An 11,267-nucleotide genomic window follows, 5' to 3' on the forward strand; every position below is an offset into this window, starting at 1 on the left:
GAGTCAAATCTTCTTCATACTGTTTTACTCATCTTGTTAATTCAGTTTCCTTTTTCCTACGTGAAACTTAAGTATGCTGGCTTCTCATATAAAAATAAAATTATAATCAATTCATTTTAATTGTGGATTGCTCTTGCAATCCTTTATAGGTTTCCAGTCAAAATGTAATTGCAAGTCAGACAGGACAGGATCCCAGGACACATCACTACAGACTCCCCTTCAACCTGGCAGCCAACCACCTAAATATCACTAAACAACTTCTTATCTGTAACATCTTCCTTATTGTAACATTAAAAATAAACACAAAATCATGCCCTGCTTATTAGTTAAATAATATTAGCTTACTGTAACAAATCAAACTTAAAACAGCTCATATACATTTAAATTTTATTTCTTCCTCTAAAAATCAAAGGTGTTCCTGATTGACTGGAAGCTTTCCCTAAAGTAATCATTCAAGGACACAAATTCCTTCCATCTTATGCTTCTGGCTTTCAGGGCTGTCACGCTCCCTGAAGCCAAGACACTAAAACATGAAAAAGGAAGTGAAGAAGGAACACCTGCTTCTTTAAATCCCTAGCTGAAAACAAATGTAAAGTAGGGAAAAGTATTTGCTGGATGGGAAACCACAAGTTAGAAGCAACTCCGCATTACGGACGTTATAGGAGGAGACACACAAATTTTAAAGAAGCCACTGACCTTATTTCAAATAGTTTACCCCTCTAGCCATCTATTTGGCTCACACATAGGATATAGTCAAGCCCTTACCATGAGAGACCTTCCTAAATCCCATCAAGAAACTTTAACCAAATCAAAGCTCAGAATGCCCTGGTGAAATGCAGCCTTCTTCACCAGGTCCTAATGACTCCTACACATTACAGACAAATTTGTTTCTAGTTGCCACATCCTCCTCTTCTCCCCAGCTTACCTCTATCTTTCTCTCAATATACAATAGAGAAGGAGAAAGAGGAGGGCTATAATAAAAAACTCCCAATTGGAAAAGAAAAGAGAAAACAGTAAAACTCCACAGAAATAGTTAACTCCTGCTAGGTAAGCATTAGTAACGCCTATTTGTCAGTAGGGAATATTCCCAGATTAGACTATAAATCGGCTCTCTGGTAAAAAAATTCTCTTGCCCCTCACAGCCTCTTGTCTCTGGTTCCAGCCTTGGGAGGTCTGTCCTGGTACCTTATCTTCTGTGAGTATTGAAGACTGAACCAGACTTGGGGATCTATACAACTTCCAGAAACTCTTTCCTGCTGGTGCCAGTTTGAGGGTTGGAAAATAGTTTTATAGTCACAGGCTTTTACTTGACCAGTTCATGTGGGTTTTATCAATTAGAATACCTCAAAATCTTAGTAGATTCTAATTTGTTTATTTCCCAGTATTTCCATGTGCCAGTAACTAGGACCGATTTTCTTCCTTGAGCATAATTTTCAAGCCTACATGAATTCTTTCCTTCCTTACTCCCATGTCTCAAAAGTCAGTGGTGTCTGCCTGGACGCCGTTTTCAGTTTCATTTCTTGCTGTTTGGAATGTAGGAGCAGACAATTTTTCCAATTCTACAAGCCCTAAAGCTTTCAGAATCTTTCTACCCGCTTTCATTCCTGCTATCAAACTGCCAGTTTTTCTCAAACTTTTGTTTTGTTCTATAATACATTTCCATGTGTTGTAAGAAGCAGCTAGTACACAATCAGGTGGCTGTACTCCCAATTGATTGGCTTCTAAGTGATCTGCAGTTTTACCAAATGTTTTGTTCCTGTAAAATATAGATTGTCATTTTCCCAGCCTCTAGTATGCCTTTTCTTGCCCTCCAGTGATTACCAAGCCAAAGCCACATATTTTAATTATTTGTTGGAGAAATCACTCTTTTCCAAGGTTCCAGTTTTTATATTAAAAGCTAGATGATTTAAACAAACCCCCAAATTCAAAGTGGCCCAAACATATCAGAAGTTTATTGCTCGCTCCTACAATGTTCAAAATGAATATTCCTAATCTGTGGAAGACCCTCCTCGAAATAGTAATGCAGAAAAGTAGGTAGTTTCTACATATGGCGCCACCATCTTCCAAGGTCACTATGTTGATCTGCATTAAGTTAGCGGAGGGGAAAGGGCAATTAAAGAAGCCACATCCACTTCTTAAAAACTCATATTCTAACCATTCATATTTCATGGAGAGTATACAAATGCTTGTAAAAAGGGCTTGGTTACTGCTGGTTCTGCAGCCCCTGACTGGTGTCCGCTAGTCTTCTCTGACTCACCACCAATAGGAAGTGCTAGAGGAAAATAAATTCAAATCCTTGAATTATCTTGGGAAAATATGCATAGGGCGTGCATTCCAAATTAGCGTATACTCCACAACCCCCTAATCTTTACTCTGAAATTTTCATTGGATCAATATCACACCAAATGAATCAGGACAAATTGTTTGCAAAGAAATTGAAAATTGATGTCTTTATTATGATAAACATAAAATTCAGAAACAACAACAATACTCAGCAGTACTTGGTAGCAGAAATTAGACTAAACAAAATAGAACTTGTCAAAACAAGGAACCAAATGATAACACTATTAGAACCAACGAGGCATCTTTAATACTAAACCACAATCTACGAAAGGAGGAGATAAATAAAAGAATGATAGCTGAGTTTGAAATGAGATATTGCCATGTACACACTAGAATGACTAAAATTTTATCCATCAATCTATCAATCTGAAAATGCCAACTGTTAAGATATGGAAGAACTGGAACACTCACTCCCTGCTAGTTGAAGTAGAAGTCGTAAAATCACTTTGGAAAATTTACAGAATCTATTATACAAACTCTGACCACACGCATTCATATTGTTTAACAAGTCCACTCTAATTATATACTCAACCAAATGTGTACAGATATGCAGCAACAGATACATACAGATATTAATACATAAGAGAATGCTCAGAGCAGCATTATCAGTAACAGCTACAACTTGGGAAAAAAACCAGTTGTCCCTCAGCAGGAAAACATTTTTAAGTGTATTTTCAAACAGTGGGGTACCATATAACAATGAAGAGCACACTACTACCATATACCATCACACAGATGAATGCCACAGGCATAATATAGAGTGTAAAAAGTCAAGGACAAAAATACACACTGAATTATTTGATCTCATAAAGTGCATAGAGAGGGAAATCTAATATGTGGTATTAAAGTCAGAATAGTGGTTACCTTTTAGCTGAGCTGAAACAGGGGCTCAATGAATAACTACTGGGAGCATCTATGAGGAAATTTTCTGAGATGCTGGTAATGTTTTATATTTTCATTTCGGTGCTTATGCTGGTGCATTCATTTAGTAAAAATAAGTTTATTATGCCCTTAAAATTTTCATGCCATGGTATCGATGTTTTCATCATGATAATTTTCCTTTTAGTATTTCTTTATGGACACCATAATATGAAATAATTTGTCTGCTTACAAAACTACATTTATTCATGTTTAGCCCTATATTGTCTTACACTTACACAGATTTTAACTTACATTCTGTACTTGTGATTTCACAATATTTTTACGATTTCACATAAGTCAGTTGTAAACTAATAAGTAATAAATAAGTTGACAGACACTTAGCACTTTCCAGTGCTACCAGTGGCTCATTTTTACTGTCACTTAGCATTTGTATCCAAGGTTTATCACACATAGGATATGTTCAGCTCATTACAGCGGCCATCTGATGGGGTTCTAGTCACAGTCTTTAATCTCCTAACTTGTTCCAATAATTTCCATTATATCACCAGAAGCCAGTCATTACCTATTATGTTCAAAATGTGTTGCTTTACTTCTAGCCCACGGAGGAGAAAATATATTTTCTTAGCCAGACCATCTAATCCAGGGAATTAAGCAATTTCAGTAAGATTATTAAAATATTAAAAACACCCAAATTTTTATATCCACACTTATGGACCCTTAAAAGCTGAGAACAAACCGCATATTATTTCTATGCAGGTTTAGATGAAGTAGGGGGAAGTCTATTTCTTGATTTTTAAAAAAATGATTGTTGTTGGGCAATTTGAAAGGGCTATTTAAAAAGGTCTGCAACAGTAATATTTTAAAGGTTTATATTTGAATTGAGAATCTAATCTGTCTATCGATTTCTTTTCTCAAATCTTCTTTTTGAAATTCAGTCTCTGCTCTCTATAAATCTTTACCGACTTTGAAGGTGAACAGGATATCTTGCTGGCTTTAAATATCTTTCATGATATTGCATTAATTTAAACTTAAGGTTTTTGTTTTTCATTTTGGCTGGCAGTGTTCCATCTACTCTGTCAGGTAATTTGATAGGTGCTAGGCATATAGCAATGATGGAGACACAGCCTTTGTCCTCAAAAAACTCAGTTATGCAGAGAAAAAAATTATAGATAAATAAAATAAACTGAGATATACACCAACAGCAATGAGTGCACTGAAAAAATAAGAATCAATTTGACTTGGCAAATCAATAAACTTTTAGAAAATATGTATCATCAGGACCCTGAAGTGTCTGTAATATTAACTTACATCTGCATATTACTTATTATTTTCAATGTACTTCATATGTATTTCATTTTTATTAAGAAAAAAATCTCTGAGTTTTATATTGTCATAATTGTTATTATACCTAAGTTAAGTAACTTGACAAGGCTATTCAAAACATGAAATATTTGCATTAAAGTACAAATCTCAAAAGGGGCAGTGAGGGTTACAACACAGGTAGGGGCTTTGTAATCAGAGTAACATCTTTAAATAAATACTTGGCCATTTCTCTGTGAGAAAATTATTTGTACTTTCTGAGCGTTCTTAATCTCTAACATAATATTATCTTTGCATCAGGATTACTATGCACTTTATATGAGACAACAAATGTATGTGAAATGTTTAGCACTGTGTTTACAAGAATGGGCATTCCATTAATTGGTGCTTTGTTTTTTTGATCCTAAGGCAGGGGGTGGATAAGGATATGATAAATCAATGTTTAGAAAGATAATTAGGTCAGCAGTGTGTAGGATGGGTTGAAATATCAAGAAGCACAAGAAATGTAAAAGAGGAGTGTTTTGTAATAGTCTAGCCTTAAGAAGATGAATGTTTGAACTAAGGCAATAGCAGTTGGGATAGACAAGAAGAAAGGATGATGAGAAACATTCAAAGGTAGAATTGCCTTGAAAATTGATTAACTGCCAGCAGTAGAGAGGAGGGAAGAATTTTCTGACTATAATTTGGGAAACTGGTATATTGTGCTGCCAAGAACTGAGACAGAAATACAGGTTGATGACATGCTTTGAAGGTGGACATTCAATACTATTTTACACATATGATTTAGGGATACACTCAAAAAAAGATACCTGAGCAGGCAGTTGAAGACATGGGTCTAGAACTCAAGAAAGATTTCAGAGTCAAGTCATAGATGTGAGTTGAAGACATGCTAGAAAATGCAATCAACCAGGGAGAACATATACACCAGGCAGAGAAAAAGATAAAGACCAAAAACCTGAGGAATAATAACACTCCAGAGTCAAGAAATAAGGTGAGGTGAGAGGAATCCAAGAAAGCCCAAATGTGACTAGTCAAATCTTTAAAAGAAAATAAGGAAAGTGACATGATGTAGAAACCAAAAGAAGAGGGACTTAAGAGGGAGGTCAACCAATAAATTACCAGAGAAAAGATTAAACCCACAAGTATGAGCATCAGGTCAGCAGTAAAGCTTGACAGCTTTAGTGGGTTGGATGAAAAGGAATTTATTGAAGAAAAAAGAGGTCGGGAATCTACACAAGATAATGAACATGAGCAAAGACACAGACGCAGGAAATTGTAAGGTGTGTTTGGTGAGCATTGAGTTAACAGGACCATCTTGGCCTTATCTCATTTTCCTTCACTGTAGACAAAAAGCACCTCTTTTGTGCGGCCACAGCTCTGAAAGTGTGTAGCTAGGCAAGAGCGCAGGCTGAGTTTCAGTCCCCTTATCCTGCTGCCTTTGTGCAGTTCACTACTGTACAGCCCCTGCGGCAGCCCTAAGTCAAAAGTCCGATGGAGTTGAAATGCAGGGTACCAAAAGGGTATCACTAGAGCATAAATATGAAAAGATATCTTACAGATCACAGTGTGTAGAGGCTTGAAAGTTGGTTGAGACTTTTGTGTTCAATTTAGGAGACAATGGGGAACCATCCATATCTGCGAAGTTTACTTAAGGAAGATGAGCCTGGCAGCAAAATACAGATCGTGGAAGAAGGGAAACACAGGTCATGGGGAAACTGCTTAAAAAGTGACTTCAATTGGATACCTGAAGGCTCAGCCTCAAGCTCCCTTTGATCTGATTTAAGATGTTTTAAATAAAATCTAGAAAAAAGAAAAAAAAAAACGAAGTCAGAAAAAGCAGCATTTATCCATGGAACTTTGATTACCAAAATGTAAAAAGAATTAGCTTCTCCAGGAGCAAATTATTCAGATACAGAGAAAAGCAGTCTCTGCACACCTGGGCAATATAATTTAGTGCCCTGCTTTCCCACCTCTCCAAGGAACCACAGTGCTTTGAAGTACTATTTGTGGCCTTTCCCCAGGGGCTTTCCCATATTTTCTGCTACTAGCGGAATAGCTGAGTCCTAGAAGTCCAGAATTTTAAAAACCAAAAAGTTCAGTCAAAACAATTCGCATGGCATCATTTGGACTGCCTCTCTTCCTCATGCCTGTAGCTTATAAAATGACTGCTGACCCGTAATTACATACTTGTTTTAATGAATTTGTTAACCTGGTTTGATAAATCCAAAAAGGCAAGATAAAGTAGAAAGAAAGAGAAATTAAATTAATAGGGAAAAAGAAGGAGAGAAAACCATGTTGGAATAAATTAATACTTACTGAGTATCTGTTGTGTACTTTGTTCCTTTTGAATAACATAATACACATTCTATAATGCTGATAGCAACTCTGCTGTTGCTATCGGCATTTTACAGATTAAAAAACCTGAACATTTGTAGTGTGAACTACTCCATTATATTAATGGTAACTAGTTAAAAACTATGCCAAGCTATTGATAAGGAAACAGAAGTATTAGCATAGTATTTCTACTAAATTACAGTTAAAAGGAAATACACTAAAGAGTCTGGAGGTATAAATTTTGACATATACGATTGAGTAGAAAAAGTAAGTTTCAAAAGAATATGTACAAAGTAAAAACATATATGTAATATTTTTAATTAAAATATGTAGCCATATAATTCAGTCATCCATTTCCAGCCAAGATAGAATAACAGAGATCAAATTTACCCCTTACCCTTCCTCCTTAAACAATAGAAAAAGCAAGCAAATAATAAATAAATAAATAAACAAACAAACAAACAAGTTGGGCCCCATCATATTAGCCTTGAAAAAGATTTTAGACTATGACAGGGAAGGAACTGAGAGTGAAACCTGGTAGATTCCGTGAGGTGAAGAGACAGAGCTGAGCTTCCTGGAGGATTAAGACAGCCAGTGTTCAAAGGAAAAATTAACTATGGAAGACAGAGCTGTACAAAGAGAAGTCCCTGGTCTTCTGTAGAGGGCTGCATTCCACCTTCACATCTCACCCTTATGGGCATTCAGCAGAGTACTGATCAATGCAAGTGTGTGAGAAAATTGTCCAAGACAAGAAAACACTTTCCAAAATAATTAGAATAAATAGGGTCCAACATTCACATAGGGCCAAGAAGCATGTCTGTTCTGACCAACCCAGACTGCAAAACCTCTTAATTCACAGGACATTGGGTAGAGTGACCAGGAAGGCAGTGCCTCAATAGCTGAAAAATAATTATAGACTAAAGAGTGCTCCTAACCTACTGACAAATCAGTTTTATAATTTACCAGATCCAAAAAGATCAAACTGCTTCCAAGTAATCGAAAACAAACTATAGAAGATTTGTAGAAGTATAAAATTCTCCAGCACCAAACAAGGTAAAATTCATAAGATCTAGCTTTTAATTAGAGTACCAGGCATGGAAAAAATCCACGAAAGCACAAGCCATAATAAGGCTTAATAAATTAAGCCTATGCATGAAAGCATAAGCCATAATAAATTAGGTGAAATTGACCCAGAATTGACATAGACTTTAGAATTAGCAAACAAAGACATTGAAACTCTTATGATAACTATATTCCATATGTTTAAAAAGTTAAATGAAAATATAGTAGATATTTAAAAAAAACTCAATTAAATTTCTAAAAATGAAAATTACCATACTGGAAATTTAAAATATATTAGCCAGGATTAATGGCAGATTACACATTGTGACAGAAAAGATTGGTAAACTTGAAGGTATAGAAATATAACCATCCAAAATGAAACATACAGAAAAAAATATATTTTTTAAAAATAAAAAGAGCATCACAAAGCTATAGAACAACTTCATTTGGAGTCCTCAAGGGAGGGAGTTGGAGAACCAAAATATTTGAATAAGTCATGACTAAACTTTTTACAAATTTGATGGAAATTGAACTTTTTTTTTTGAGATAGAGTCTCACTATATCTCCCAAGCTGGAGTTGAGTGGCACAATTTCAGCTCATTGCAACCTCTGCCTCCTGAGTTCAAGTGATTCTTCTACCTCAGCCTCCTGAGTAGCTGGGATTACAGGTGCTTGCCACCACGCCTGGCTAATTTTTGCATTTTTAGTAGAGATGAAGTCTCACTGTGTTGGCCAAGCTGGTCTCGCACTCCTGACCTCAAATGACCCACCTGCCTTAGCCTCCCAAAGTGCTGGGATCATAGGCATGAACCATCTTGCCAGGCCTGATCCACATATTCAAGAAACTCAATGAACCTCAACACAAGAAACATGACTAAAACAATATCAATGTATAGCTTAATTAAAATTGCTAAAAAGCAGTGATAGAGAGAAAATCATAAAAGCACCAGAGAAAAAGACATGTTATCCAGAGAGAAACAAACTTAGGAATTGTATAAGTTTTCTTATTAGAAACAATGCAAGTAGGAAGACAGTGGGGCAATATATTTTAAGCACAGGGAAAGGGAACACTGTACACCTAGAATTCTATACCCAATGAATATGCCTAGCTGAAAATAAAGACAAAATTTTAGACATACAAAAGATGAACGAATTCATTACCAGTCAACTTGCACCACAAGACATGTTAAAGCAGACACTTCAGGTAAAAAGAAAATAAAAGATATCATTCATGCTTTCATCTTTTATGAACAAACAGTAAAATATATTGATTAAGAATATAAAATCTGGAGACAGCTTCATTATTTTCTAACTGTGATTTTGGGCAAGTAACATTTTGGGCTTCAGTTTTCTCATAACTAAGTTGGGAATAATGACAGTATCTAGCTCAAAGGATCATTGTGAAGCCTAAATTTTGTGTGTGGGGTGTGTGTGTGTGTGTGTGTGTGCGCGCACGTGCGTGTGTGTGCCATCAGAATAATGACTACTGACTGATGTAATAAAAGAACTATAAATTTTGACTATTATTTATGATTACATATATCTGTAATAAAAATATAAAAACATGAATGAGAAGAATACACACAGAACAACCTCATCAATTAAAAATAACAAGAGGAAAAAAGAATAAAATATCTGGAGGTATATATCCCAATGATTGAGTATGGAGGGATGGAGCAATGCTTACCTTCTCCACTCATGGAAAAAAAGAGAAGAATTCTGATGAGAGAAAGATAAAGCCTAACACCATAAAAACACTAGAAGAAAATATAGGCAAAACCATTCAGGACATAGGCATAGGCAAGCACTTCATGACTAAAATACCAAAAGCAACGGCAATAACAGCCAAGATAGACAAATAGGATCTAATTAAACTCGAGAGCTTCTGTATAGCAAAAGAAATCATCATTAGAGCGAACTGGCAACCAATAGAATGGGAAAAAATTTTTGCAATCTACGCATCTGACACAGGGCTAATATCCAGAATCTACAAGGAACTAAAACAGATATACAGGAAATAAACAAACAACCCCATTCAAAAGTGGGCAAAGGATATGAACAGACACTTTTCAAAAGAAGACATATATGAGGCCAACAAACATATTTTGCTCATCGTCACTGGTCATTAAAGAAATGCAATTAAAAACCACACTGATATATCATCTCACGCCAGTTAGAATGGTGATCATTAAAAAATCTGAAGACAACAGATGCTGGAGAGGATGTGGAGAAATAGGAACACTCTTACACAGTTGGTGGGACTGTAAATTAGTTCAACCACTGTGGAAGACAGTGTAGCGATTTCTCAAGGATCTAGAAATAGAAATTCCATTTGACCCAGCAATCCCATTACTGGGTATATACAAAAAGAACTATAAATTGTTCTACTATAAAGACACATGAACATGTATGTTCATTGCAGTCCTGTGTACAATAGCAAAGACCTGGAACAAACCAAATTCCCATCAATGATAGACTGGACAAAGAAAACGTGGTAAATATACACCATGGAATACTATGCAGCCATAGAAATGATGAGTTCGTGTCCTTTGTAGGGACTTGGATGAATCTGGAAACCGCCATTCTCAGCAAACTGACACAAGAACAGAAAGCCAAACACCGTATGTTCTCACTCATAGGTGAGTGTTTAACAAGGAGAACACATGGACTCAGGGAGAGGAACATCACATACTGTGGGCAGTTGGGGGGGGTAGGGGAGAGATAGTGAGGGGTGGGGAGGAAGGGGAGGGTGAGGAGGGATAACATGGTGAGAAATGCCAGATATAGTATGCACCTAAAGTAAAATAAATAAATTTTAAAAAAAGGATACTCTTTCCATTTCAGCCACATGCAACAAAGAGACTAAAGAATCCAATCAATGGATGGATGTGTTTAACTTTTCGATCGTTTTGGAAGTCCAATTGCCAGAGACTAATGGTGAGTGTGGATGAAAATTTCTCCTTTGTGGGTGGTTGGGCATAAAATCAAACTTTGAGCATTATTTAGAAGCTTCTATGGTTTTAATGTTTCCCCCAAATTTATGCATTGGAAACTTAATATCTAATGCAACAGTGTGGGGAGGTTCCTTTAAGGGGTGATTCATTCATGAAGGCTGGATTTATCTGGGTTTCTGGTAAAAGGCTAAATTCAGCCCCCTTCCCTCTCCCCGCGCTCAACAACATTGAGCGTGCTCTCGTGTTTCTGCCTTCCACCATGGGATGATACAGTGAGAAAGCCCTCAGCAGATCTGGATTTCTCAACCTTAGACTTTCCAGTCTCCAGAACTGTAAGAAATAAACCTCTTTTCTGTATAAATTACCCAATCC

The 11,267-nt window shown here is 36.2% G+C and overlaps 1 long non-coding RNA gene across 1 annotated transcript; it reads left to right on the top strand.

The window, feature by feature from the left end:
* The first annotated feature begins 1,131 nt into the window (after positions 1-1,131).
* On the top strand, positions 1,132-10,878 carry LOC128928237 (uncharacterized). The gene is made up of 3 exons (XR_008473065.2): positions 1,132-1,195; positions 10,497-10,580; positions 10,786-10,878. It is a non-coding gene; the product is annotated as an uncharacterized LOC128928237 (long non-coding RNA).
* The last annotated feature ends 389 nt before the right edge of the window (positions 10,879-11,267 follow it).

Source organism: Callithrix jacchus, chromosome 7, assembly GCF_049354715.1.
Source record: "Callithrix jacchus isolate 240 chromosome 7, calJac240_pri, whole genome shotgun sequence".
NCBI classification, from domain to species: domain Eukaryota; kingdom Metazoa; phylum Chordata; class Mammalia; order Primates; family Cebidae; genus Callithrix; species Callithrix jacchus.